Source organism: Rana temporaria, chromosome 1 (genome assembly GCF_905171775.1).
Source record: "Rana temporaria chromosome 1, aRanTem1.1, whole genome shotgun sequence".
NCBI classification, from domain to species: Eukaryota; Metazoa; Chordata; class Amphibia; order Anura; family Ranidae; genus Rana; species Rana temporaria.
The window spans coordinates 647,460,667-647,485,660 of record NC_053489.1 but is presented as its reverse complement, the minus strand read 5'-3'; the positions used below and the strand labels follow the sequence as shown (position 1 = coordinate 647,485,660).

Here is a 24,994-nt window from a genome sequence, read left to right as displayed (position 1 = left end):
ATAAAACTTCTTCCTTGGATCCAACATATTCCATATAGCTCCAATGAGCATGAGTCACCAGCGTCGTCCTGTTAATCCGTAGAAGGAATATGAATATGATATATAGGCATAATACAAATTCAGTAAGATGTTAAATAGCTTTATTTTTTTACATAATACCAAAATTCTGCCAAAAATATTTACTTATTTCATACACTGTGGGGCTATTTACTAAAGGCAAATCCACTTTGCACTACAAGTGTAAAGTGCACTTGAAATTGCACTGAAAGTGCACTTGGAAGTGCAGTCGCTGTAGATCGAGGGAGACATGCAAGGAAAAAAAAAAACAGCATTTTAGCTTGCACATGATTGGATAATAAAATCAGCAGAGCTTCCCCTCATTTCAGATTTACCCCTCAGATTTACAGCTACTGCACTTCCAAGTGCACTTTCAGTGCAATTTCAAGTGCACTTGTAGGGCCAGATTCACGTAGATGGGCATATTTTTGGGCGGGCGTAACGTATTTGATTTACGTTACGCCGCCGCAAGTTTTTAAGGCAAGTGCTTTATTCACAAAGCACTTGCCGGTAAAGTTGCGGCAGCGTAGCGTAAATCACCCGGCGGAATTCAAATTCGGCGGGTAGGGGGCGTGTTTCATTTAAATGAAGCGCGTCCCTGCGCCGAACGTGCATTGCTCTAAATGACGTCGCATTGGTTTTGACGTGGACGTAAATGGCATCCAGCCCCATTCACGGACGACTTACGCAAACAACGTAAAATGTTTTAAATTTCAACGCGGGAACGACGGGCATACTTAACATAGGATACGCCACCTAGGGGGCAGCTTTATCTTTACGCCGGCATACCTCTTACGGGAACGGTGTATCTTTACTGCGACGGGCAAGCGTACGTTCGTGAATCGGCGTATCTACTAATTTGCATATTTTACGCCAAACTCAATGGAAGCGCCACCTAGCGGCCAGCAGGAATATTGCACCCTAAGATACGACAGGGGCAGGCCGTCGTATCTTAGGTAGGTTTAAGTGTATCTCAGTTTGAGCATACACTTAAACATGCGACAGGCTTAGATTGCGAGTTACGTCGGTGTATCTACTGATACACCGGCGTAACTCTTTGTGAATCTGGCCCGTAGTTTGCACTTGTAGTGCTAAGTTGATTTGTCTTTCGTAAAAAAAAAACTATATCTAGACAAAGCAAGTAAGCAAATATGATCTTTCAATTTGTTCCGCTTTCTCCCTTTATGCCCTAAGAAAAGTACTGACCCCTAGTACTACAGGATATCTTCAGTCTAAAAAAAATACCTTTTGTTTCCTTGAAAAGTAATCTGCAGGAATACATTTCTCCATAGATATGTTTAAAGGGGTTGTAAAAGTAAAAAAAAAAATCCTAAATAGCTTCCTTTACCTTAGTGCAGTCCTCCACTCACCTCATCCTTTGATTTTGCTTTTAAATGTCCTTATTTTAGTGTGTATTGCTAGATAATTTTTTTCCTTCTTGGGAGGGTGCATGTGATCAGCACAGGGCCAATCAGCACTGTCCATACAGAGGGTCAGGGGTCATGCAGACTCATAAGAAAATACACTAAACTGGGACAAACGAAACTGAGCATGTGCAGAGTTCCCCCAAGGTTCTATACTATCATGAGATGGATTATCACTTTAAGAAGTGTTTAATGTTATTGTATTCATCATATACACCAGTATTGCAAAGGCCAAGGTAGTGAATTAGAGCATACACTGTACTTAAAGCTTTTAATTACAGTTATGCCTATGCATCCAAACATTTTTCACTATATATATTATATATTGTATATACTTGCTGTAACATTATGGAGATTCACTAGGTCTTAGTATGAGATCATACACTTCTGGGAATGTCTGTCTCCTTTTTCTATTTAAGTATTGTTGACATGGTTACAAGGAAGAGGAATATGGAGCTACAGTGAGAATGTGCTTCTCAGGGGGAAATACAACAAAAATATCTATCTGAAGTCTCTAGTTTTGTTTTTTCTCAGAGTGATAAACAAGTGTTTTCAATGCAAGTCGATTACGTTTCCCAAGTCCTCATTTACACTTGTGTTTGGGGGGGATGGTAAAGACGCACAGATGAGCCAAGCTCTTCTACCACCTTCCAACTGCTCCCCTCCACTCAGGGCCATCTTTTCCATTGGGCACGCTGGGCAGTTGCCCGGGGGCCCCGCTTGCCTGGGGGGCCCCACCGGCTGCCCAGCAACCCCAGTAAAAAATTATGGAGAGTGACGGGTTAGAACTGCCCATGCCCAGTTCGCGGAAATCACAGAGAAGATCCGGTCCTCCACGAGTGCGGGGGGTTGCTGATGTAAGGGGGAAGTGAATGCAAAAATGTAAGGGGGCACTGATATAAAGGTTCCCCCTCCTATATTAGTGACCCCCCTTACCTTAGTGTATTTAATCTAAGGAAGGTGGTCTCTGGTCACCAGAGTACCCCCCACATCAGAGTCTGCAGGATTCCCCCTTACAATGCAAGGGGGAACTCAGTCTGCGGACCCTGATGTAAGTGGGAAAGAGAAAGCAGTGGACTCTGATATAAGGCGGTCTCTGGTCACCAGAGCCCCCCTCCACATCGGAGTTCCCCCCTTAGATCATGATCTGCAGCGTTCCCCTTTACATAAGAGTTCCCTTTCACTGTAAGGGGGAATCCTGCAGACTCTGATGTAAGAGGAAACTCTGTGCTGGCTGGGTTATAGTAACCTGACCTTCATGTCAATGAAGACATTTTTTTTTTTTTTACTTTTGTTTAACTTAAACACATTTCTAATAGCACTAGCTATATGTTTATAGTTTAAATACTGACATTTGCATTGTTGGGCACTGAAAACTGTAATTTTAGGTACTTTTTTGCAGTGGCAGTAAAAAATGTGGTTCTGCCAGTAAATGTTATGATTTTTGTCAGTAAATTCTAGTGTGTGATTGTGTAGACAGGGCCCCAGTGCACTGTATTGCCCGGGGGCCTATAATGCTCTTAAGATGACACTGCCTCCACTGAAAAAAATGACTAGCTGTCTCATTTGGCTAGCCGTACCACCCCCACCTAACACAACTCGTTGAATGGGGTCACCTCGCAACTGCATTCAATATATATGGTTATGGCACACTTGTGCAGGGTGTAAGGGGTTAAATCAGGCAGTGAAAAGGTGATGTAACACCTCTCCACCGCCTGGCAAATGCCCTCTGAAGATCGATCCAACGTGGGCCGCTCCTTGGTAAGTAATACAAGTGTAAATAGCTCTGTGGGTAAAGCTATTCATGGCTAGTTACTGCTAGGGCCATTAGAGCTGCCAACATCTACGCAGCTACATCAGCAGCTATGGTGACAATGCTAGAGTGCTTTCATTGCAAAAGCAAGAGCAGTGCCATCTTATCATATGAAGTGCCTATGTAACAGAGACTCCAGACTTCCTGGGATGGGTAGTCTACATCACATAAGTGGCTAAATAGTTTGACCATGGATGTCGTTAGACAGCGCTTGAGGGACTGAGCATGGCTTGCATGTAATTTGCCTGGGGCATACAAGTTCCTACAGATACATCAATGAACTGTCAATCTAAAAGGCTGTGAATCAAGCTAGACATGGCTTTTTACTGATAGGTTCATCAGAGGTGCCAATATCTAAGCAGCTACAGCGGCAGCTATGGGAATAGTGCTAGAGCAATTTCACTGCAAAAGCAAGAGTAGTGCCATCTTATCATGGGAAGTGCCTATGTAACAGAGACTCCAGATGTCCTGGGATGGGTAGTCTACATCACATAAGTGGTTATATAGTTTGACCATGGATGTTGTTAGACAGGGCTGGAGGGACTGAGCATGGCTTGCATGTAATTTGCTTAGGACATAACAGTTCCTACAGATACAGCAATGAACTTTAAATCTAAAAGGCTGTGAACCAAGCTAGACCACCATCGGTGGTGCCAACAGCTAAGCAGCTACAGCATCCACACAAGTAGGACACCCAACATTAGAGGTGATTTATTCTTCAAATATAAATAAACTTTTGCAAACCAGTACTGACTAGTAGTCCAATATTTCTTTTCTCCCTCTGTTTTTCTCCATCACTCAGCTAATGTGACCCCAATGCTGATGGAGAGGGGAAGGGGAGGGTCAAACAAGGAAGCTATTCAGGCAACTGACATCCTCCATATCAAATGATGATGCCACTGACTGTTGGGATGCTGGCAGTTAGAAGGTTGTAATAGTGCACAATGAAAACCTGTGGCTTTGTGTGACTAAAAGGCAGGTTTCATCCATATGCTGGCTTGTGTACAATTTTTGGGCAATTTTTAGGCATTTTGCAAAGGCACCCCAAGGTGCCTGGGCACCCTGGTTGAAAAAGACAGACCATGGAGGTTGTTAGACAGAGCTGAAGGGACTGATCATGCCTTGCATGTCATATGCCTAGAATATGCAAGTTTCGACAGATACAGCAACATACTGTCAATCTAGAAGTAGGAGCTAGACATGGCCATCAGAGTTGTCAACATCAACGCAGCTACAGCAGCAGCTAGGGTGACAACACTAGAGTTATTTCACTACAAGGGGAAGAATATGTCATTCTATTAGGTAAAGTACCTATTAATGTATTCTACTAGTAGCATAGGTGTGCGCAGCCTATTGCATTAGGGTGTGCACCTTGAAGCTCAAAAACACATGTGTTTGTGTGTCTACATGTAGTGCCTGTGTACTTTTCAGTACAGGTGCTATATCAAATTTAGTTGGGGGATGAGCGAGTTACTTGCTCTCATCTATATTGATTTGCTAAATTCGGCTGTTGCCAGTTCTGGACTGTCCTGTGAGTCATTCTGCACTCCAGGGATGTAGTTCCATCTCTGGATGGCAGGTGGCGTCAGAGGGGTCCAGGCGGAGCCGCTTCTCCCCAGCAGCCAATTAGAGGAGTTTCTCCTCGCGGAGCATGCTGGGAGGTGTATTTCTGTGGCGGAGGCCATTGTTCGGGGTTCTTCGCGGGTTCCTGGTTACAGGTGCGGCACCCACCTTTAGGGTGTGCGCACATCACGGGCCCCGGCGATATGGCCTACCAGGGCGGGGCGCACGTGCTACGCGGAGTTCCTGACTCTGGGCTCTTATGGCCCGGAGCAACTGATGCTGCAAAGGGACCACAGTGATTGACTGGGTTCCCCACCCCTCATCAAGAGGATCCCAAGCGAGTTGTGTTGTTCGATGGGGAGTCGGTCTGAGGTGAACCCGAAGGCAGGTGATCCAACAGGGCTTAGACGAACCATTGGGGATCTGGGTGGCCGGACACTGACAGGATGTATGCTGCAAACTGTTAGTCGGTGATCCAAGGACAAGAAGTCCATCTGAGGGGAAATTCAGGCTAACTATCATCAGGGAGGATTCGCTCTACCATTTCATGTTCTTGTGTATTGGGCCTGTATCAGAGGTCTCACTACTAATCCAAATTCCATTGGAGCCGGGTCTGTGGCAGAGACCTGTTCCTCCCCAAAAGTTCTGAGTGACGCTCTGGCTGCCAGGTCTGTGAGAGAGGTCTGTCCAGGGGCACTTTACCCACTCCGGCTGGAGTGGCGACGTGACAAGTGTAATGGTTGGAGGCAGGACTGCTTCTTCTATCCATAGCCTGAATCTGCAAAGTTTATTCTCTTTTCACCAACCTATACTATCTACCTTGAGTTGACTGTTGGTCGTGTTGGACCAGAAATAAAGCATTGAAGACGTCAACCAACTGTCTGGAGATTTTTATTTTTAAAACTCAACCAACTGTCTGGACATTCCGTCACTGCTCTCACCACCATCATCACCCCTGGACACATCACAGAGGTAACATAATTATGCCGTCCCAAATCTAGCCAGCGGCTCCTCCGGGGGTAGCGCTACATACATACATATATATGACCCTGGCACATTGATCTCCCTGCTGGTACAGTGAAACACGTAAGCCCTTCTCTTATGACAGAGCTGGTAGAAGAGAGATGTTCCCACTGGCACACAGAGTGAGAATGCTAATGTGCATGGGGAGATTAGGGTGTGCCCAGGTACATCCGGAACACACTGTGTGCACACCTATGACTAGCAGAATCAACAGGTATTTACAATATGTTAAAGCGGAGGTCCGCCTAAAAAAAATATTAAAAGCCAGCAGCTACAAATACTGCAGCTGCTGACTTTTAATAAATGGACACTTCCCTATCCAGGGTGCCCCGCGATGTCGGCAGCCGAAGCCGATCAATAGCTCGGCTCTCGGCTGCCCCCGCCGCCATCATCGGTGAGGGCCCCGTACACACGACCGAGTTTCTCGGCAGAATTCAGGCAGAAACTCGGTCGGAGCTGAATTCTGCCGAGAAACCCAGCCGTGTGTACACTTTCGGCCGAGGAAGCCGACGAGTATCTCGGCGAGGAAATAGAGAACATGTTCTCTATTTCCTCGTTGTTCAATGGGAAATTTCGGCTCGCCGAGATCCTCGGCGGCTTCACAAGGAACTCGACGGGCAAAACGATGTGTTTTGCCCGTCGATTTCCTCGGACGTGTGTACGGGGCCTGAGGGAATCAGCAAGAGAAGCATTGCGGCTTCACTTCCCGGTTCACTACTGCGCATGTGCGAGTCGCGCTGCGCATCCTCACTGGTGCCTACTGTCTTCTGGGACCTGTGTGTTTCCAAGGAAGACCACGGGGGGGAGTGGCGTAACCCGAGGGGGTCTATGCCAGGAAGTGGGTGCAAATACCTGTATAATAATATTGTGGAGAAAGCCTCTTGAGGGGGAAGGGGGGTGAGCAGCAGTGTCAGGACGCCCACTATAGGGTGACCAGACATCCCCGGTTTCAGGTGACAGTCCCCTAATTGAGGACCCTGTCCCCAGACCAAGTCTGTCCCTGGTTTTGTCCCCAGATTGGATTTGAACAGAGGCAATTCCGAAGACAGTGCAGAATTAAAAAAAAAAAAATCAGAATTACACCCCCCCCGCTCCGCTGCTCCTACTAGCTTAGGGGATGTATTTTTTTCCATTATTTGTGCCCCTTTCTGATGATCATTTGCTGGTCGGAGCGGAGGGAATATTTCTTCAGTTTTTCGCCCATTCAGCTCCGCTCGCATGTTCTTCTGCCTTGGCTCAAGTCCCGGCCAGCTGCCTGCCTGCTTATCTCCTTGCCTTCCCTGGCAGAGTGGTCTTCCTCCGCTCCCCATTCAGTAGTAGCCGGGGCCAGGAGAGTGAGACTTGACAGGCTGTGAGGTAGGCGGCGGCGATGGGCAGAGAGTCACTGATTTTTGCCATTACTAGTAAAAAAAAAATATGTCCCCGGATTTAATTTAAAAAATCTGGTCACCTTAGCCCACTAACACACAGCTCCTTTCTCTATCTGCAAAGTAGACAGTGTCCTGACACTCCTGCTCGCCCCCTCCCCCCTCAAGAGGCTTTCTCCACACCAGGCAGAAAGCCTTGCATTACGGTGTGTAGTTACAGACAGAAGAACAGGAAGTGAGGATTTCTCAGAAGAAATAAGGACATTTAAAAGCAAAATGGAAGGATGAGGTAAGTGAAGGAGGACTGCACTAAGGTAAAGGAAGCTATTTAGGGAATTTTTTTTTTACCTTTACAACCCCTTTAAGCAAACCTGTTGCCTTTTCCTGATTTTCTTTAAAATGAAAGCAACCATAAAGTTGTATTCACAGCATAAAGCACAGGCCCCAATTATAGGTGTGCCATGCGGCATCTCTGTGTTAAAAAACAACAACTTGAAACCGAGAAATTTCTCATCCCCAGATAACATCTCCTCCTTCCTACAGATTCCTTTTTTTCCCTGTTCAGAAACTGAAGTTCATTGATTGCCCTATCTAATGCTAGTTTGCTAAGCTATTCCGGCAGACACTTTATGGTGAAATATACTCGGAATACAATTTACCATTGTTTCTGAATCATTATATAATCATCTCTAGAACTTAGATAACATGCCGGCACTTTCATCTTCCAGACACGATGTGCTTGGATTCTGAACTAAACACATTTTTTATGCCTTCTGTGCACAGATTCCAGGAAAATATTAAATAAAATCAAAGTGCTGTTCGGTGTCCAGTGAAACTTGCTCAAAATGTTCCTTCCAGCTATTTTTTGCAAGTCACAATTACGGTAAAACACGGCCATATTGCAAAGTCGGTACAAAATAATAATGTATCCAGTGCAATGGTCAGCTCGGGGTAAGTTCGACAAGGGATAAATAGTGGAGAAAAGTATCCCAAATTCCATTATATTTCTGGGGATGAATTTACAAAACGGTATAAGAAATAGCTGTGTGCAGGAAGATACAAGGTGAGATCTCTAGCTTTATAGTCTGGAGAGCCCCGTTACCATGGTAAATGAGTTTTAACGAACATCAAAATTATGTTTTTCCCATGTAAGTCCGATAAACAAAATTATGTGCATTGCCGATGACACGTTCAAAGAGTTGGTCATTTTGGCAAACCACTGCACCATATGTATAGCTAAAGCATGTGTGTAGCTCTGTGTAGATGAACTCAGATAAAAAAAAAAGGCTCAAATAATAATTAACACTCAGGCCCCGTACACACGACCAGTTTCCTCGGCAGAATTCAGCTTCCGACCGAGTTTCTGGCTGAATTCTGCCGAGGAAACTGGTCGTGTGTACACTTTCGGCCGAGGAAGCCGACGAGGAGCTCGACGAGGAAATAGAGAACATGTTCTCTATTTCCTCGTTGTTCTATGGGAGCTCTCGTCCCGCCGAGCTCCTCGGCGGCTTCAGGGCTGAACTGGCCGAGGAACTCGATGTGTTTGGCACGTCGAGTTCCTCGGCCGTGTGTACGAGGCCTTAAAGTGGTGTTCCGGGCAAAAAAACTGCTGCTGGTTTTTAACCACTTGCCTACTGTGCACTTCCTGCCCAGACAAAATTTTAGCTTCCGGCACTGCGTCGCTTTAACTGACAATTGCGCGGTCGTGCGACGTGGCTCCCAAACAAAATTGACGTCCTTTTTTTCCCACAAATAGAGCTTTCTTTTGGTGGTATTTGATCGCCTGTGCGGTTTTTATTTTTTGGGCTATAAACAAAAAAAGCGCGTACATTTTGAAAAAAAACACAATGGCCCGGATTCAGAAACGAGTTACGACAGCGTATCTCCGGATACGCCGTCGTAACTCTGAGTTGCGGGGTCGTAACTATGCGACTAATTCATAGAATCAGTTACGCATAGATTTCCCTAAGATCCGACCGGCGTAAGTGTCTTACACCATCGTATCTTAGGCTGCATATTTACGCTGGCCGCTAGGTGGCGCTTCCGTATATTTATATTTATGCAAATTAGGTAGATACGCCGATTCACAAACGTACTGTACGCCAGCCCAGCGCATTTTTTTACGTCGTTTACGTTAGGCTTTTTCCGGCGTAAAGTCACCCCTGCTATATGAGGGGTATCCTATGTTAAGTATGGACGTCGTTCCCGCGTCAAATTTTGAAAATTTGACGTCGTTTGCGTAAGTCGTTCGCGAATAGGGCTGTACGTAAGTTACGTTCACGTCTAGGGGATTCCGCCCGCCGTCATTTGACGGCGTGCAGGTATAAAGCAGTTAATAAATGGACACTTACCTGTCCTGGACACCAGCGATGTCGGCACTCGCAACTGATGTTTCCTTCAGCTGTCGGGTGCTGCAGCCGCCATTGCAGGTAAGGGTACCCGGCAGTGTAGCCTTTCGGCTTCACGTCAGGAACCCTAATGCGCATTTGTGCGAGGCCCTCTCCTCTCTCTACTGGCCAGGCAGCCGGGGGAGGAGGAGGAAACCCCCGCACTGACGTCACAGGCCGCGGCCTGGACTCCCGGAAGTGGGAAAGGATACCTATGTGACTATAATGTTAGGCCATGCTTCTACCATTAACCTCCCTGGCGGTATGAATACAGTATGTCAGATTTTAGGTGCTGAAAGCGGTACCATTATTTTGCATGGAAATTTGGCGTTTTGTATTGTAGGCCTGTAATTCTTAGGAATAACTCACTTAAATCTGACCAAACAAGAGTCTAGTGGACATCCTGAGTATAAGTTTGAAAAACAAAATCATAAATTAGAATATAATACATAACTATAAATAATTATAACAAATAATAATATAATAATAATAAAAATTATTCAATAATGTAATCAAATCAAAAACACTGAAATTTGCTCAGTTGCAGAATTGTCGCTGTCATTACTTTTATTTTTTGATGACGAATTTCCCCACAAATCGCTATCGCACAAATCGCTATCGCACAACTCGGGGTTACCGCTTTTGGTTCTGAAATTCCACCCAGAGCCAGACTCGGGAATACCGCCAGGGGGGTTAAGCAACCGTGTTTTGGGCGCGAGTGCGTGCCACTGGTGTCTATGTAAACAAGACAGACTGTCATTCTGTGACTACAGAAGACATGGATCCTGCGTTTCTGTGAAGCAGAAACACCAATCCATGTCTTCCAGTAGTAAAAGCACCCCCCAACAGTTAGTAAGCACTCCCTAGGCACACATTTAACCCTTTGATCACCCCTGATGTTAACTCCTTCCCAGCCAGTGTCATAAGTACAGTGACAGTGCATATTTTTTTTAGCACTGATCACTGTATTAGTGTCACTGATCTCCAAAAAGTGTCAAAAGTGTCAGTTAGTGTCTGACTTGTTCGCCGCAATTTTGCAATCCCGCTATAAGTCGCCGATCGTTGACATTACTAGTAAAAAAAAAAAATAATATCCCAAAGTTTGTAGACGCTACAACTTTTGCGCAAACCAATCAATATATGCCTATTGGGATTTATTTTACCAAAAATATGTAGCAGAATACATGTTAGCCTTAATTGATAAATAAATTTGATTTTTTAACATTTTTTATTGGATGTGTTTTAGAGCAGAAAGTAAAATAATATATATATTTAATTTTTTTTAGTGCAAAAAATAAAACCGCAGAGGTGATCAAATACCACCAAAAGAAAGCTCTATTTGTGGGGAAAAGGGACATACAGTACATTGGCGTTTTTTACGAACGGCGCATGCGCTGTCCGTGTACATATCCCAGTGTGCATTGCGGCAAAGTACGCCGCAAGGACGTATTGGTTTCGACGTGGACGTAAATTACGTCAAGCCCTATTCACGGACGACTTACGCAAACGACGTAGAATTTTCAAATTTCGATGCGGGAACGACGGCCATACTTAACATTGGCTACGCCACCTAGGGGGCATGTTTATCTTTAGGCGGCGTATCTCCTACGGAAACGGCGTATCTTTACTGCGACGGGCGGACGTACGTTCATGAATAGGCGTATCTAGTGATTTACATATTCTACGCCGAACGCAATGGAAGCGCCACCTAGCGGCCAGCCTAAATATTGCACCCTAAGATATGACGGCGCAAGCCGTCGTATCTTAGATAGGTTTAAGTGTATCTCAGTTTGAATTTACCCCCTTCCTGATCTGCGTCACTTTAACTGACAATTGCGCGGTCGTGCGACGCTGTATCCAAACAAAATTGATGTCCTTTTTTTCCCACAAATAGAGCTTCCTTTGGTGGTATTTGATCACCTCTGCGGTTTTTATTTTTGTGCGCTATAGACAAAATAGGAGCGACAGTTTTTTTTTTTTTAAAGCAATATTTTTTAATTTTTGCTATAATAAATATTCCCCAAAAATATATATACATTTATTTTTCCTCATTTTAGGCCGATACGTATTCTTATACATATTTTTGGTAAAAAAAATTGCAATAAGAGTTTATTGATTGGTTTGCACAAAAGTTATAGCGTTTACAAAATAGGGGATAGATTTATGGCAAAAAGCAAGGGAACAGGCGCCTCTGAGGCCCCGTACACACGACCGGATCTGTCCGCTGGGATTTATCCGCGGATCAGTTCCAGCAGACAAATCCGGTCGTGTGTACGGCCTAGCGGACATTTTTCGGCGGACATTTGTCCAGCCGACCGGTTTTCAAGCGGATAAACATTTCTTAGCATGCTAAGAAATCTATCCGCTGGAAACCTGTCCGTCAGACTTATCAGGTCGTCTGTACAGACTCACCGGATAAGTCCGACCGATCCCCATCTTTCACATGCGTCGAAGTGATTCGACGCATGCGTGGAAGTATTTACCTTCCAGGGTCGCGCACGTCGCCACGTCATCGTCGCGGCGACGGCGCGGCCACGTCACCGCATATGTTTTCCGCTGGGATTTTGATCTGAGGCCCCATACACACGACCAGTTTCCTCGGCAGAATTCAGCTTCCGACCGAGTTTCTGGCTGAATTCTGCCGAGAAACCCGGCCGTGTGTACACTTTCGGCCGAGGAAGCCGACGAGGAGCTCGGCGAGGAAATAGAGAACATGTTCTCTATTTCCTCGTTGTTCTATGGGAGCTCTCGCCCCGCCGAGCTCCTCGGCGGCTTCAGTGCTGAACTGGCCGAGGAACTCGATGTGTTTGGCACGTCGAGTTCCTCGGCCGTGTGTACGAGGCCTGATGGTGTGTACAGCCATTAGATCAAAATCCGGAGCAGAAATGTCCGCTGGAAACGGTCCGGCGGACCGTTTTCATCGGATATCCGCTCGTGTGTACAGGGCCTAAGTGTAGATGTCGGAGAGCAGTGACGTCACTGCCCTCCGACTGCTGCGATCCTTACATCTCCAGCCTTGCTCTGAAGCTCCCCCACCGCCGCCGGCTATCAGCATCATACAGCGGTGAAAGATGTCTTCACACAGCACAGCGCCCCAGCAGGAAAAAAAGCAGATGGACTGACCTGATGACTTCTCCCTATGGATTTTGTACAATGCCTATTTGAACTTCACCAAATGTGAGTTGCCTGTACTTACCTGTTCATTAAAAATTGTTTTAAACATCTACACTTAGAGGCGCCTCTTCCCTTGCTTTTTGTTCACAGTACTGAAACATGGTTTCTGTTTCTTTATGATGGCAGCCCTGAGACTGTATATGTGACCCCTGCAACAACATTCCTCCATCCATCCCTGGACTCTCCCCCATATATACCCCCTTGAGCTTGGACTCTTTTATGCTGTACACTTCCTTGTACATTATTATTATTATTACTATTTTTATATATTACCGAGAAATTCTTGCTGTATTTAGTTCATGCGCATTTTACTTGTGTACGATAGATTTTTATTAATATATATTTTTTAATAGTAATGGCAGCGATCTGCAATTTGTATCGGGACTGCGACATTATGGCGGACACATCAGACACTTTTGACACTATTTTGGGGCCATTTTCATTCATATAGCGATCAGTGCTATAAATAGCCACTGATTACTGTATAAATGACACTGGCAGGGAGAGGGGTTAAACACTAGGGGTCAGATCCATAGAGATCTGCACTCGTGCAGCGTATCAGAGATACGCTACACCGCCGTAATTTACTTGTCCTTGGTTCGAATCCATAAAGATTTTGCGCCGTAAGTTACGGCGGCGTAGACTATCTCTGGCGGCGTAACGGCGCGTAATTCAAATCGGCGATTAGGGGGCGTGTTTCATTTAAATGAAGCGCGTCCCCGCGCCGAATGAACTGCGCATGCGCCGTCCCTAAATTTCCCGCGCAAAACGACGTCGCAAGGACGTCATTATTTTTAACATAGACGTGAATTATGTCCATCCCGATTCACGGACAACTTACGCAAACAAAAAAAAAATTCAAATTAAACGCGGGAACGATGGCCATACTTAACATGGCAGGTCTAACTATACGCCACGAAACAGCAGCTTTAACTATACACCGGAAAAAGCCGACTAGAGACGACGTAAAAGAATGCGACGGCCGCTCGTACGTTCATGGATCGCCGGAAATAGCAAATTTGCATACTCGACGCGGAAAACGACGTGAACGCCACCCAGCGGACGCCGAAAAATTGCATCTTAGATCCGAAGGCGTACAAAGCCGTACGCCTGTCGGATCTAACCCAGATGCCGTCGTATCTTGTTTTGAGGATTCAAAACAAAGATACGACGCGGGAAAATTGAAAGTACTCTCTCTGTGGATCTGCCCCTCAAGGGCATTCAAGGGGTTAAGTGTGTCCTAGGGAGTGGTTCTAACTGTGGGGGGTGGGCTGCGACTGACATGACAGTGATCACTGCTCCTGATCACAGGGAGCAATAGATCCATGTCATGTCACTAGGCAGAACAGGGAAATGCCTTGTTTACATAGGCACCCCCCCGTTCTGCCTCTCCTCACCGCAATCGCGGGCCGCCGGCAAACATCGAGTGCCCGCTAGGTGGCAAATTTAAAGGGACATACAGGTACGCCGATTTGCATGCCTGTGCCATTCTGCCGACGTATATCGGCTTGTGGCGGTCGGGATGCGGTTAAACTTAAATGTAACATAAAAATGCTTAATTCAAACCGAAGCTTTTAGAGCTTCACTCAACCTCAAGGAAAGCATTTGGCAAATGTAAAGCAGTTCAATTAAACACACCTTGAACTGAAAATAAAACATTGTGTTACTGTAAGATTGGAAAGTGTCGCGGTCCCCTCAAGGCAAAGAAGAAAGGTCAAATGATAATTTACATTTTCCTGCACAGATGGATCTGAGACTCAGCGCTGTTGTTTGGATGGAAGTGAAAACTACCATTGATTTTTTTTCTCTCCTCTTGTACCGCACATTTAACCATTGTCTGTGTCAGGGAGTTCACCGTCAGTGCTAGGGTTTTTTTTGTTGCTGTGTTACTCCGATGCTGAAGGGATACAGTGTGTTCTTAAAAATAAAAAAAAAGGTATTTGTTCTCCCGACTTATAAATCTAAGGTCAAACACAGAGCATAAATCATGTTTACTGCTGAGGCTCAGCAAAGTTTTATATCAAATAAAAAAACTGGAAGGATAGTTCACTTTTATAAATTATGGGCCAGATTCAGGTAGGGAGCGCGTATGTGTGTGCGGGCGTAACGTATCCTATTTAACGAAACAACCTCCGCAACTTTGACAGTCAAGTGCAGTATTCACAAAGCAAAGTTGCGGCGGCGTAGCGTAGATAGGCCGGCATAAGCCTGCCTAATTCAAATGTGGAACATATAGGCGTGTTTTATGTTAATTTATTGTGACCCCACGTAAATGACGCTTTTTACGAACGGCGCATGCGCCGTCCGTGAAAGTATCCCAGTGCGCATGCTCCAAATTAACCCGCAAAAAGCCAATGCTTTCGACGTGAACGTAAATGATGCACAGCCCTATTCGCGAACGACTTACGCAAACGACGTAATCGTCGGAAAATTCGACGCTGGCCCGACGTCCATACTTAACATTGGCTGCGCCTCATATAGCAGGGGTAACTTTACGCCGGAAAAAGCCTAACGTAAACGGCGTATCTGTACTGCGATGGCCGGGCGTACGTTCGTGAATAGGCGTATCTAGCTGATTTACATATTCTAGGCGTAAATCAGCGTACACGCCCCTAGCGGCCAGCGTAAATATGCAGTTAAGATACAACGGCGTAGGAGACTTACGCTGGTCGTATCTTAGACAAATTCTGGCGTATCTGAGGCGCCAAGATACGATGCCTCACACTCAGAGATACAACGGCGTATCTGGAGATATGCCATCGTATCTCCTACCTGAATCTGGCCATATGTGCTTTAGGGCGGTTGGCCAAGGCATAGTAAAAAATTTTAGTTTTACCACTCCACAACTGCCCCCCCCCCCCTTTTAAGCTGCAAATGCAGACAAATGGGGCTGTACACATGCCGCTGTTGTGCAAAAATGTTACCCCCTATTGCAGGGGTGCCCAACCTTTTGAATAGCGAGGGCCACTTAAGAAACTTGGTAACCAGTCGTGGGCCACAATGAGCAAGGCGTGCGGATGACAGGTCACGGCTACTCTATGGGCTCTCCGATCTGCCCTGATGGAAGGGGACAAATTCCCTTCTGTTTTTTGGATTGGAGGTAGGCGAGCGTAAATGGACATCTGTCGCTCTGTAGAGGTGAATTGAGGGTCCCATTTGGTCGGGCTGATCATGTGTAAAGGGCCTAAGACTGATTTCAACTGATGTGCTGCGGTTTGCCCACACTGCGGGTGCAGCGTAGTGCACCTCTGTCTATCCTGCGGGTTAGCTGAACTTTGCCATAGACTCCTTCTGTGGCAAAGTCGGCGCTGTAGAGGAAACATCAGCTTATGGGGCTCTGGTCCGCAGCCGCTTTCTTCCTCTACCACCAGCTTCATTCACAACACTTATGCTGTGGTATGGAAAATCGGCAACCTGCGATCTGGGCTTGCCAACCCGCTATTCCAGAGCAGGAGGTCGCGGGCCACATCAGAGGGCTCCGCGGGCCACTGGTTGACCACCCCTGCCCTATTGTGTCCAAATGAATGGGGCTGCCCTGCAACAGGTTTAGAACAGGTGTTAGAGGATAGCATATTGCTACTGCAGATCACTTTTCAGAGAGGCAGCAAGGGTTGCCGCCCATGTGAATGGGGTCTAATGGCCTATGAAACAGCCAGACAGTGGGAAAAGAAAATATAATTATAGGATGCATCATGAGAGGGATCACCAACAGGAGGAAGGAGGTCCCGAATCCTCCATATAGATCTTAGATATCACTAGAGGGGTCACCAGAAGGAAGAAGGTGGTCCCGATTCCTCTATATAGATCTTAGATATCACTAGAGGTATCAGCAGCAGGAGGAAGGAGGTCCTGATTCCTCTATATAGATCTTAGTTATCACTAGAGGGGTCACCAGCAAGAGGAAGGAGGTCCCGATTCCTCCATATAGATCTTAGATATTACTAGAGGGGTCACCAGCAGGAGGAATGTGGTCCTGATTCCTCTATACTGTATAGATCTTAGATATCACTAGAGGGGTCACCAGCAGAAGGAAGGAGGTCAGGATTCCTCTATATAGATCTTAGTTTTTCACTAGAGGTATCACCAGCAAAAGGAAGGAGGTCCTGATTCTTCTATTTAGATCTTTAAATATCACTAGAGGGATCACCAGCAGAAGGGAGGAGGTCCTGATTCTTCTATTTAGATCTTTAAATATCACTAGGGGGATCACCAGCAGGAGAAAGGTGGTCCCAATTCCTCTATATAGATCTTAGTTATCACTAGAGGAATCACCAACAGGAGGAATGTGGTCCTGATTCCTCTATATAGATCTTAGTTATCACTAGAGGGATCACCAGCAGGAGGAATGTGGTCAAGAGTCCTCTATCTAGATCAGGGGTCTCCAAACTGCGGCCCGAGGGCCAGATGTGGCCCTTTGCTAGCCTTTATGCGGCCCTTGGGGCACAATTCCTCCAACTGATATGAGGCACTATTCCTCCCACTGATACCAACAAGGGGGCACTATTTCTTCTACTAATATCAATGATGGGATACTATTCCTCCTACTGATAGGGGCCCTACTCCTCCTCCTACTGACCACCAACCCTGAGGCCACATTTATTTTCACTGGAGCTGGGTCCAGGACATTTTCTGCCCCCCCCGCTGGCCACAATCCGGCCCTCCTAAAGTCTGAAGGATAATAAAGTGGGCCTTTGTTTGAAATGTTTGGAGACCCCTGATCTAGATCTTTAAATATAATTAGAGGGATCACCAGCAGAAGGAAGGTGGTCCTGATTCATCTATTTAGTAATTTAATTATAATCAGAGGGATTACCAGCAGGAGGAAGGAGGTCCTTATTCCTCTTCATAGATCTTAGTTATCACTAGAGCAGGGGTCTCCAAACCATGGTCTTCCAGTTGTTTAGGAACTACAACTCCCATCATGCCTAGTCATGTCTGTGAATGTAAGGCCTCGTACACACGACAGAAACTTGCTGTTTTTATTTTTTTTTTGCCGCGGAAACTGGTCGTGTGTACATTTTTCGACGAGGAAACTGTTGAGGAACTCGACGAGCCAAAAAGAGAGCATGTTATCGTTTTCCTCGACGGGAATGGAGAAAATTGGCACATCAAGTTCCTCGACAGCCTAACAAGGAACTCGACGAGCAAAACGATGTGTTTCGCCCGTCGAGTTCCTCGGTCGTGTGTACGAGGCTTAAGAGTTTTACAATGCCTCATGGAATGTGCAGTTCCGCAACAGCTAGAGGGCCGTAGTTTAGAGATCCCTGCACTAGAGGGATCACCAGCAGGAAGAAGGAGGTCCCGATTCCTCTATATAGATCTTATTTATCACTAGAGGGATCACCAGTAGGAATAAGTAGCTCCTGACTCCTCTATATAGATCTTATTTATCACTAGAGGGATTATCAGCAAGAGTAAAGAGCTCCTGATTCTTATATATAGATCTTAGTTATCACTAGAGGGATCACCAGCAGGAGGAGCTAATCACAAAGATAAGCTCTGTACTAGGTTGAGTTTGTACAGTATCCATGGCATGGATACAGAACTGCTTTCCCCCCTCCATTGCAAATTCATGATATAGTACCCTGCACCCATACTTCATTATCTATTCTCTGCCAGGTTATGGTTGGCATGGAGTACACACTGCACATGCATGCATGGCCAATTGCTTGATTTCTTACAGTTGTGAGGTGTCTGTGCATACACAGGCCCAGATTCACATACCTCGGCGCATCTTTAGGCGGGCGTAGCGTATCAAATATACGCTACACAGACGCTGCACAGAGCGGCGAGCACAGTATTCACAAAGGAAATGCTCCCAACATTGCACCGGCGTAACGTAAATTCGTAGGCGCAAGCCGGCCAAATTCAAAGTAGGTGGAAGTAGGCGTGATCCATTTAAATGAACCGTGACCCCATGCAAATGATGGGCCGAACGAACGGCACATCCCAGTGCGCATGCTCAGAATCACGTCGAAACTACTCCCTAAGATACAACGGATCACTGCCTACGACGTGAACGTAACCTACGCCCAGCCCTATTCACGTACTACTATGTAAACGACGTAAAAGCCGACGGCAGTTCCCAGGTCCATACCTTTGCTTGAGTTGCGCCTCATAGATGGGGAAAAACTATACGCCAGAAGTAAGCCTTACGCAAACCGCATATATTATGCACCGGGCGCAACTACGTTCGTGAATCGGCGTATCTCACTCATTTGCATATTCAAATCGTAAATCAATGGGAGCGCCCCTTGTGGCCAGCGTAAATATGCGCCCACGATACGACGGCGTAGGAAACTTTCGTTGGTCGGATGAAGCCTCATTTAAGGCGTATCTTGCTTTCAAAGTCAGGCGCATAGATACGAAGGCGCATCTGTGCACTTACGCGGCGTATCTCGAGATACGTTGGCGTAAGTGCTACGTGAATCCGGGCCACAGTGTTTTTTGTGTTGGTTGTGAGCTGCTAGAGAGGATTGTGCACATTCCCCCTCCTCCCCTCACATGAGGGTATTAGGCCCAGGTTAGCTGCCCCTCCAGTCCCATCCCTTGTCCCAGCCCTGTATAAGCTTTAACATGATAATTTGAAAGGTCATTGACTTTTCTTTTAATTCTGCAGGTTTCAATAAATAATACCTGTTTATTGTGCCTTGAAGTTCCTTGTTTATGTACTTCCTGTTTTGGGGTAACAACACTCTAAACCTATCTGCCAACTGTCATCCTCAGTGTCATAATTGTTCACGTTGGATAAATATCATCAATAAAAGGGCACAAAAACATGTTGGTGCAGTGAATAGTGGGACATGTAGTCCCAAGTACTGTAATCCCTGGTCTCCAAACTGTGGCTGGATGTGGCCCTTTGCTTGTTTTTATCTGGCCCTTGAGGCACTATTTCCTTCACTGCCACCAACAAAGGGACACAATTCCTACCAATGACACTAGCGATGGGTCACAGTTCCTCCCAATGACACCAACAATTCCTCCCAATGACACCAATGGTGCAGCACAATTCCTCCCAATGACACAGATGATGATGGGGCAAAATTCATCACAGTGACACCAATGATGGGGAACAATTCCTCTCAATGACACAAACGATAAGACACAATTCCTACCAATGACACCAACAATGGGGCACAGGTCCTCCCAAAGACTCCAACAATGGGGCCCAATGATACCAATGATGGTGCACAATACCTCCCAATGTCACAAATGAAGGGGCACAATTATTCTCACTGACACTAAAGATGGGGCACTGTTTACTCTAGCTGATGCTGGAATCTTTTCTACTCCTATTGGCTTCCTTAAGTTACAAAGTTTGGAGACCCTCTGAGGTAGAGGATATAAGCTAAGTGGCAAGGAGGAAGAGGGAGGATGCTGCTGTAAACAGACACAAATGCAAGTTTTTTCTGCACTTTTTTTACGTTCAATCTTTTTATTGAAAAATTATTCAGCAAACAAAGAAAATCAAAAAGAGCAAATAAACAGTATTTCAAAAAGCCACGTCCCAGGTAGGGGAGACCCTGTGCACCATAAAACTGTTTGCGACACACACAGTCCTCTGGATCCTAACCAACCAGGAATCAGGCTAGCATAGGAGGTGGAGATCACCATGGTCATCAGGGGCAACCAGTTGATTAAAGTGGAGTTCCACCCATTTTTTTATGTTTGTCTGTGCTGCATGCTCTAATCTCATAGTGTTCAGAATGGACAATTTTTTTTTAATTTGTTGCTTGTAAATACCTTTATTTTGTAGTCCTTCATTACTTCCTCCTAGTTATTTGCCTAGGCTATTTGCAAGGGTTTCTGGGATAGGCATCATGTTTCCCAGTAGTCCTTGCAAACCTGACTGAAACCTATTACATTGCTTGTGCACTGAGCATGTGCGAGATATGCAAAGCTGAAATCCAGGAAGTCATACAGTCTGGCTTCATGATGCCCACGCTTAAGATGGCCACAGTCTATTTCTAGATTATAAACTATCTAAATGCTGTAACAACCTAACAAAACGGACCTTAGTTTACAGACTAACTTTACTAGAATACATTAAGCTTGTGTATTACAGGGGTATTTATATTTAAAAAGTGAAATTGTGGGTGGAACTCCCCTTTAAGTTTAGTAATAACAAAAAGATGTATCGTCATAAGACATCCTTGCCTCTTAATGCCCCTGTAAACTAAGGTGAGCCAAGATAGAGACCTGAGCCTCTCTCCTCCTCCGGACACCAGAAACCATCAGGTGAGAGGAGAGTGGGGGGCCCGGTACTGCTGGAGGTTGAAGACAACCTTAATTAGTAAAATAAAGATCAAAAGAAAGAGAGGTGTAAAAAAGGAGAGAGCAAAGCGGAGAAGAATAGATCCCCAACGACAACAAAAATCATATGGTCATGTTCACTTAAGCTGCCCATGGCTCCCAAGTTAGTTCAAATTTCTTAATCCTATCTTGTAGGATACTAACAAGTTTTTCTTGCGACTTGATCCAGGAGATTTTGCTTTTAGATGAGCCGATTGAAGTTTCTGAACTTTTTAGGATTAAATTGCTTGTTTTGGGTTAAAATGACAAGGCTTTAATACTGCTTTGAGGCCCCCTTTGACTTGCAAGTTGACCACCTAGAATGTCTCTTCATTAAAACTATTACAAAGCTTCATGCCGCACAGCCCCTTGAATCTGCTCTACTACATTCACGAAAGACTCATTAAAAATGGTAAATGCTACAAGTATTACATGCCACTTGTGTATGTTATAAAACTCTTAATGGAAACATTCCCATGAAAGTACACGTGTCCCAGTTAAGAAAATATGAAATATCATTTGTTCCATTAAAATGGTAAATGTTAAAAGTGTTACACATCACTTGTATGTGTTGTGAAACTCTTAATGGAAACATTCCCATTTCCCATGAAAGTACACATGTCCCAGTTAAGAAAATGAGAAATATCATTTGTGACATGAAGCGAAGCCTTCATCTTGATTAGAAAGTAAACCCAGTCATGGAAAATTTAACAAGCCAGCGCCTTAGCGTACACAATACATAGCAACATAGAAGATTAAAAGCAGAAAGTGGTCCATCAAGTCTGCCCTTTGATTTATTATTTTTTTACTCTTTTAATCCTTTTGTCTGAATATAGATCTACTGTATGTTTGGCCAAAGTATGTTTAAATTCTCTTAATGTTGACTGACTTATGGTAGGTGACCGCGATATTGTGTCAATCTCGCTGATTTTATCGGCGAGATTGACCACCTACGAGCCCCGTCGCGGCAGCCAGCACCGAGCTGGCTCACCGGGAAGGGAAAAATGTATTAAAGCCGACATACGTCCGACTTTCAATGAATGGGGATCCGACTTGGATTTCAGCCAATACCAGGCACTATGTTTGGTATGAATCATGAGGAGGAACTCCACAGCAAATTTTAAATAAAAAAACGGCATGGGTTCCCCTCCAGGAACATACCAGGTCCTTAGGTCTGGTATGGATTTTAAGGGGAACCCCCCTACGCCCAAAAAAATGCATGGACGTCCCCCCAAAATCCATACCAGACCCTTATCCGAGCACGGTCAAGAAAGGGGGTCGGACGAGCGAGCGCCCCCCCATGAACCATACCGGGCCGCATGCCCTCAACATGGGGGGTGGGTGCTTTGGGGTAGGGGGGTGCCCTGCGGCCCCCCAAACCCGAAGCACCTTGTCCCCATGTTGATGAGGACAAGGGCCTCTTCCAACAACCCTGGCCGTTGGTTCCCGGGGTCTGTGGGTGGGGAGCTTATTGGAATCCGGGAGCCCCCTTTAATAAGGGGGCCCCCAGATCCCGGCCCCCCACCCTAGGTGATTGAGTATGGGGTTGAGAATGGGTAGGGGTCATCCTAACCCTACCCATTCACCTGGAGGAAAAAAGTCTCAAGGAAAAAAAACACACTACACAGGTTTTTAAAGTAATTTAATGGGCAGCTCCAGGGGTCTTCTTCCGACTTCAGGGGTCTTTTTAAGACTTCTCCACTCTCTTCTTCTGCTCTCCGGTGTTGTCTCTGCTATTTCTGGTTCTTCTCAAGCTCTCCGGTCCCTTCTTCCTTCTTCCGGGCTCCTCCGCTATCTTCTTCCAGCTCTTTTTTTAGCGGTGGCCTGGTCTTCTCCGTCGTCTTCTTCCCTCTTCTTTTCTTCCGATGTTGACATGACGCTCCCTCCCGCTGTAATGCAGTGTTCGCGGTGCGCAACGATTTATATAGGCATGGGGCGTGGTCACCAGGTGATGTCGCCCGGATACCCCGCCCCTTATATCGTCACCACCCAGAGCATAGAGAAAGAAAACAGCCGATCCAGACAAATGCACTTCAGCGGTGAGTATGGTTCAAAACCCGATGGGTGCAGGCAATGCACAAAGCATGATGGGACTGTGACGTCATAAGAGGCCTATATAAATCGTGACTAGTCACTAGTGACTGTACTATTGGAAATTATTTGTCTGAAATAATGCTACATGTATAGATTTGGCCATGGGTTTCCACTATTGATTTACAACAAATTCATGTATCATTTGGTTGATCTGTAAAGTACTGAATGTATTAGGGAACACTAAAGGAAACCTCCGGGTCTACAATTCTTCAGCAGTTCTTCTGCAGGCCATACACTGAAATTGGAAAAGAACCTTCGTTGCCAAACAATGCATTAACTCAGTACATATATAGCCTCTTATGGTACATTTACATACGTTACGGTGCTCTGATAGTTATAACAAAAATGTAAGAGGAGGAAATAAAATCAAAGAGTTGCATTTGAACTTGGTTATAATATTCTACTTGCAGATTATGCAGTCATCATTTGGCAAACTTCAGCCTATATGAAGTGTCTGCCACGTAACACTTTATATGCTAAACTCACTATGCAATTTTTACGAAGAAAGATACTAACAGATTTATTATGCACTCAAGATCGTAAAAAGAAAATGGAACCCTCCATAAGACTTTATGGTCGCTTTCCAACGGGGAAAAAAAAAGTTACAAATCAGCAGAACAGTGAGAACGATAGCACGATAGATGAAATACTATTTTATTTTCATAAAGAAATGGGGCACTCATCAAAAATAGCTTGCATTAAATGGAAGCTTAAGAGAAAGAAAACCTATTTTCTCTGTTCTCAAAAATACCTTTAAAAGCACGTTGTAGAATGACAGTTAAAGGGGGCACCCGCCCATCAAGAAAGATTCATTGTTGGAATTCTACATTGTATGCAACTTAATAATATATCAAGTAATAATATTTCTAAGAATTCTAATATGCAGTTAATAAACAATGTACCCTGCAATGTAATGGTTTATTTGAAATATAATGTGCCAAAATCAGATGTAATGTGCAAAAACTCCCGTGTGTACAGAGCCGCCAGTTCAGAGTTTATCGGGCCCAGCGTGGACTGACGTGGTCGGAAGTTACCTGCCAGAGAACATAGCAGTGGGGAATAGCTGGTAGAGAAGCTACTCCAGATAGTGCAGGGAGAACTGGGACAGAAGCTATTACAGACACCAAGGAAAGGACTGAAATGCAGGGATGCATGGAGTGCACAAGGAACAATGTGCAGTAGGGGATGATACAAGAATATCTCCACCAGAGTGTGGGCATTTATAAATGAATATTAAATAAGCTATAAATTAGTAAGCCATCCAGCGAGGTCCGAGATGCATTTTCTTGCTACAATAATTCCTGATGGTAGAATCTGCCGGTACTGAAAGGAAAAAAAGTCACAAATAGGTAGATTCCCATAGAATGGTGTAAACTTGCGGCGGCGTAGCTTAGCGTGTTTAGGCTACGCCGCCGTAAGTTAGCGAGGCAAGTACTTGATTCTCAAAGTACTTGCCTGCTAAGTTACGGCGGCGTAGCCTAAAGCGGGCGGGCGTAAGGGCGCCTAATTCAAATTTGTCTGAGGGGGCGTGTTTAATGGTAATGAGGCTTGACCCGACGTTATTGACTTTTCTTATTAACTGCGCATGCGCCGGGCGCCTACATTTCCCCAGTGTGCGTTGCGGTTAAGTACGCCGCACGGGCCTATTGATTTCGATGTGGACGTAGACGACGTAAATCCCTATTCACAGACGACTTACGCAAACGACGTAAAAATTTCGAATTTCGAAGCGGGAACGGCCGCCATACTTAACATTACTATTCCATCTATTAGATGGAATAACTTTAGGCCTGATAATGC

At 45.3% G+C, this 24,994-nt stretch overlaps 1 protein-coding gene across 2 annotated transcripts in view; it reads right to left on the bottom strand.

Annotated features, from left to right (window-relative positions):
- The window catches only part of CTNNA2 (catenin alpha 2), an 832,954-nt gene that overhangs the window by 446,943 nt on the left and 361,017 nt on the right, over positions 1-24,994 (bottom strand). The window lies entirely within an intron of this gene.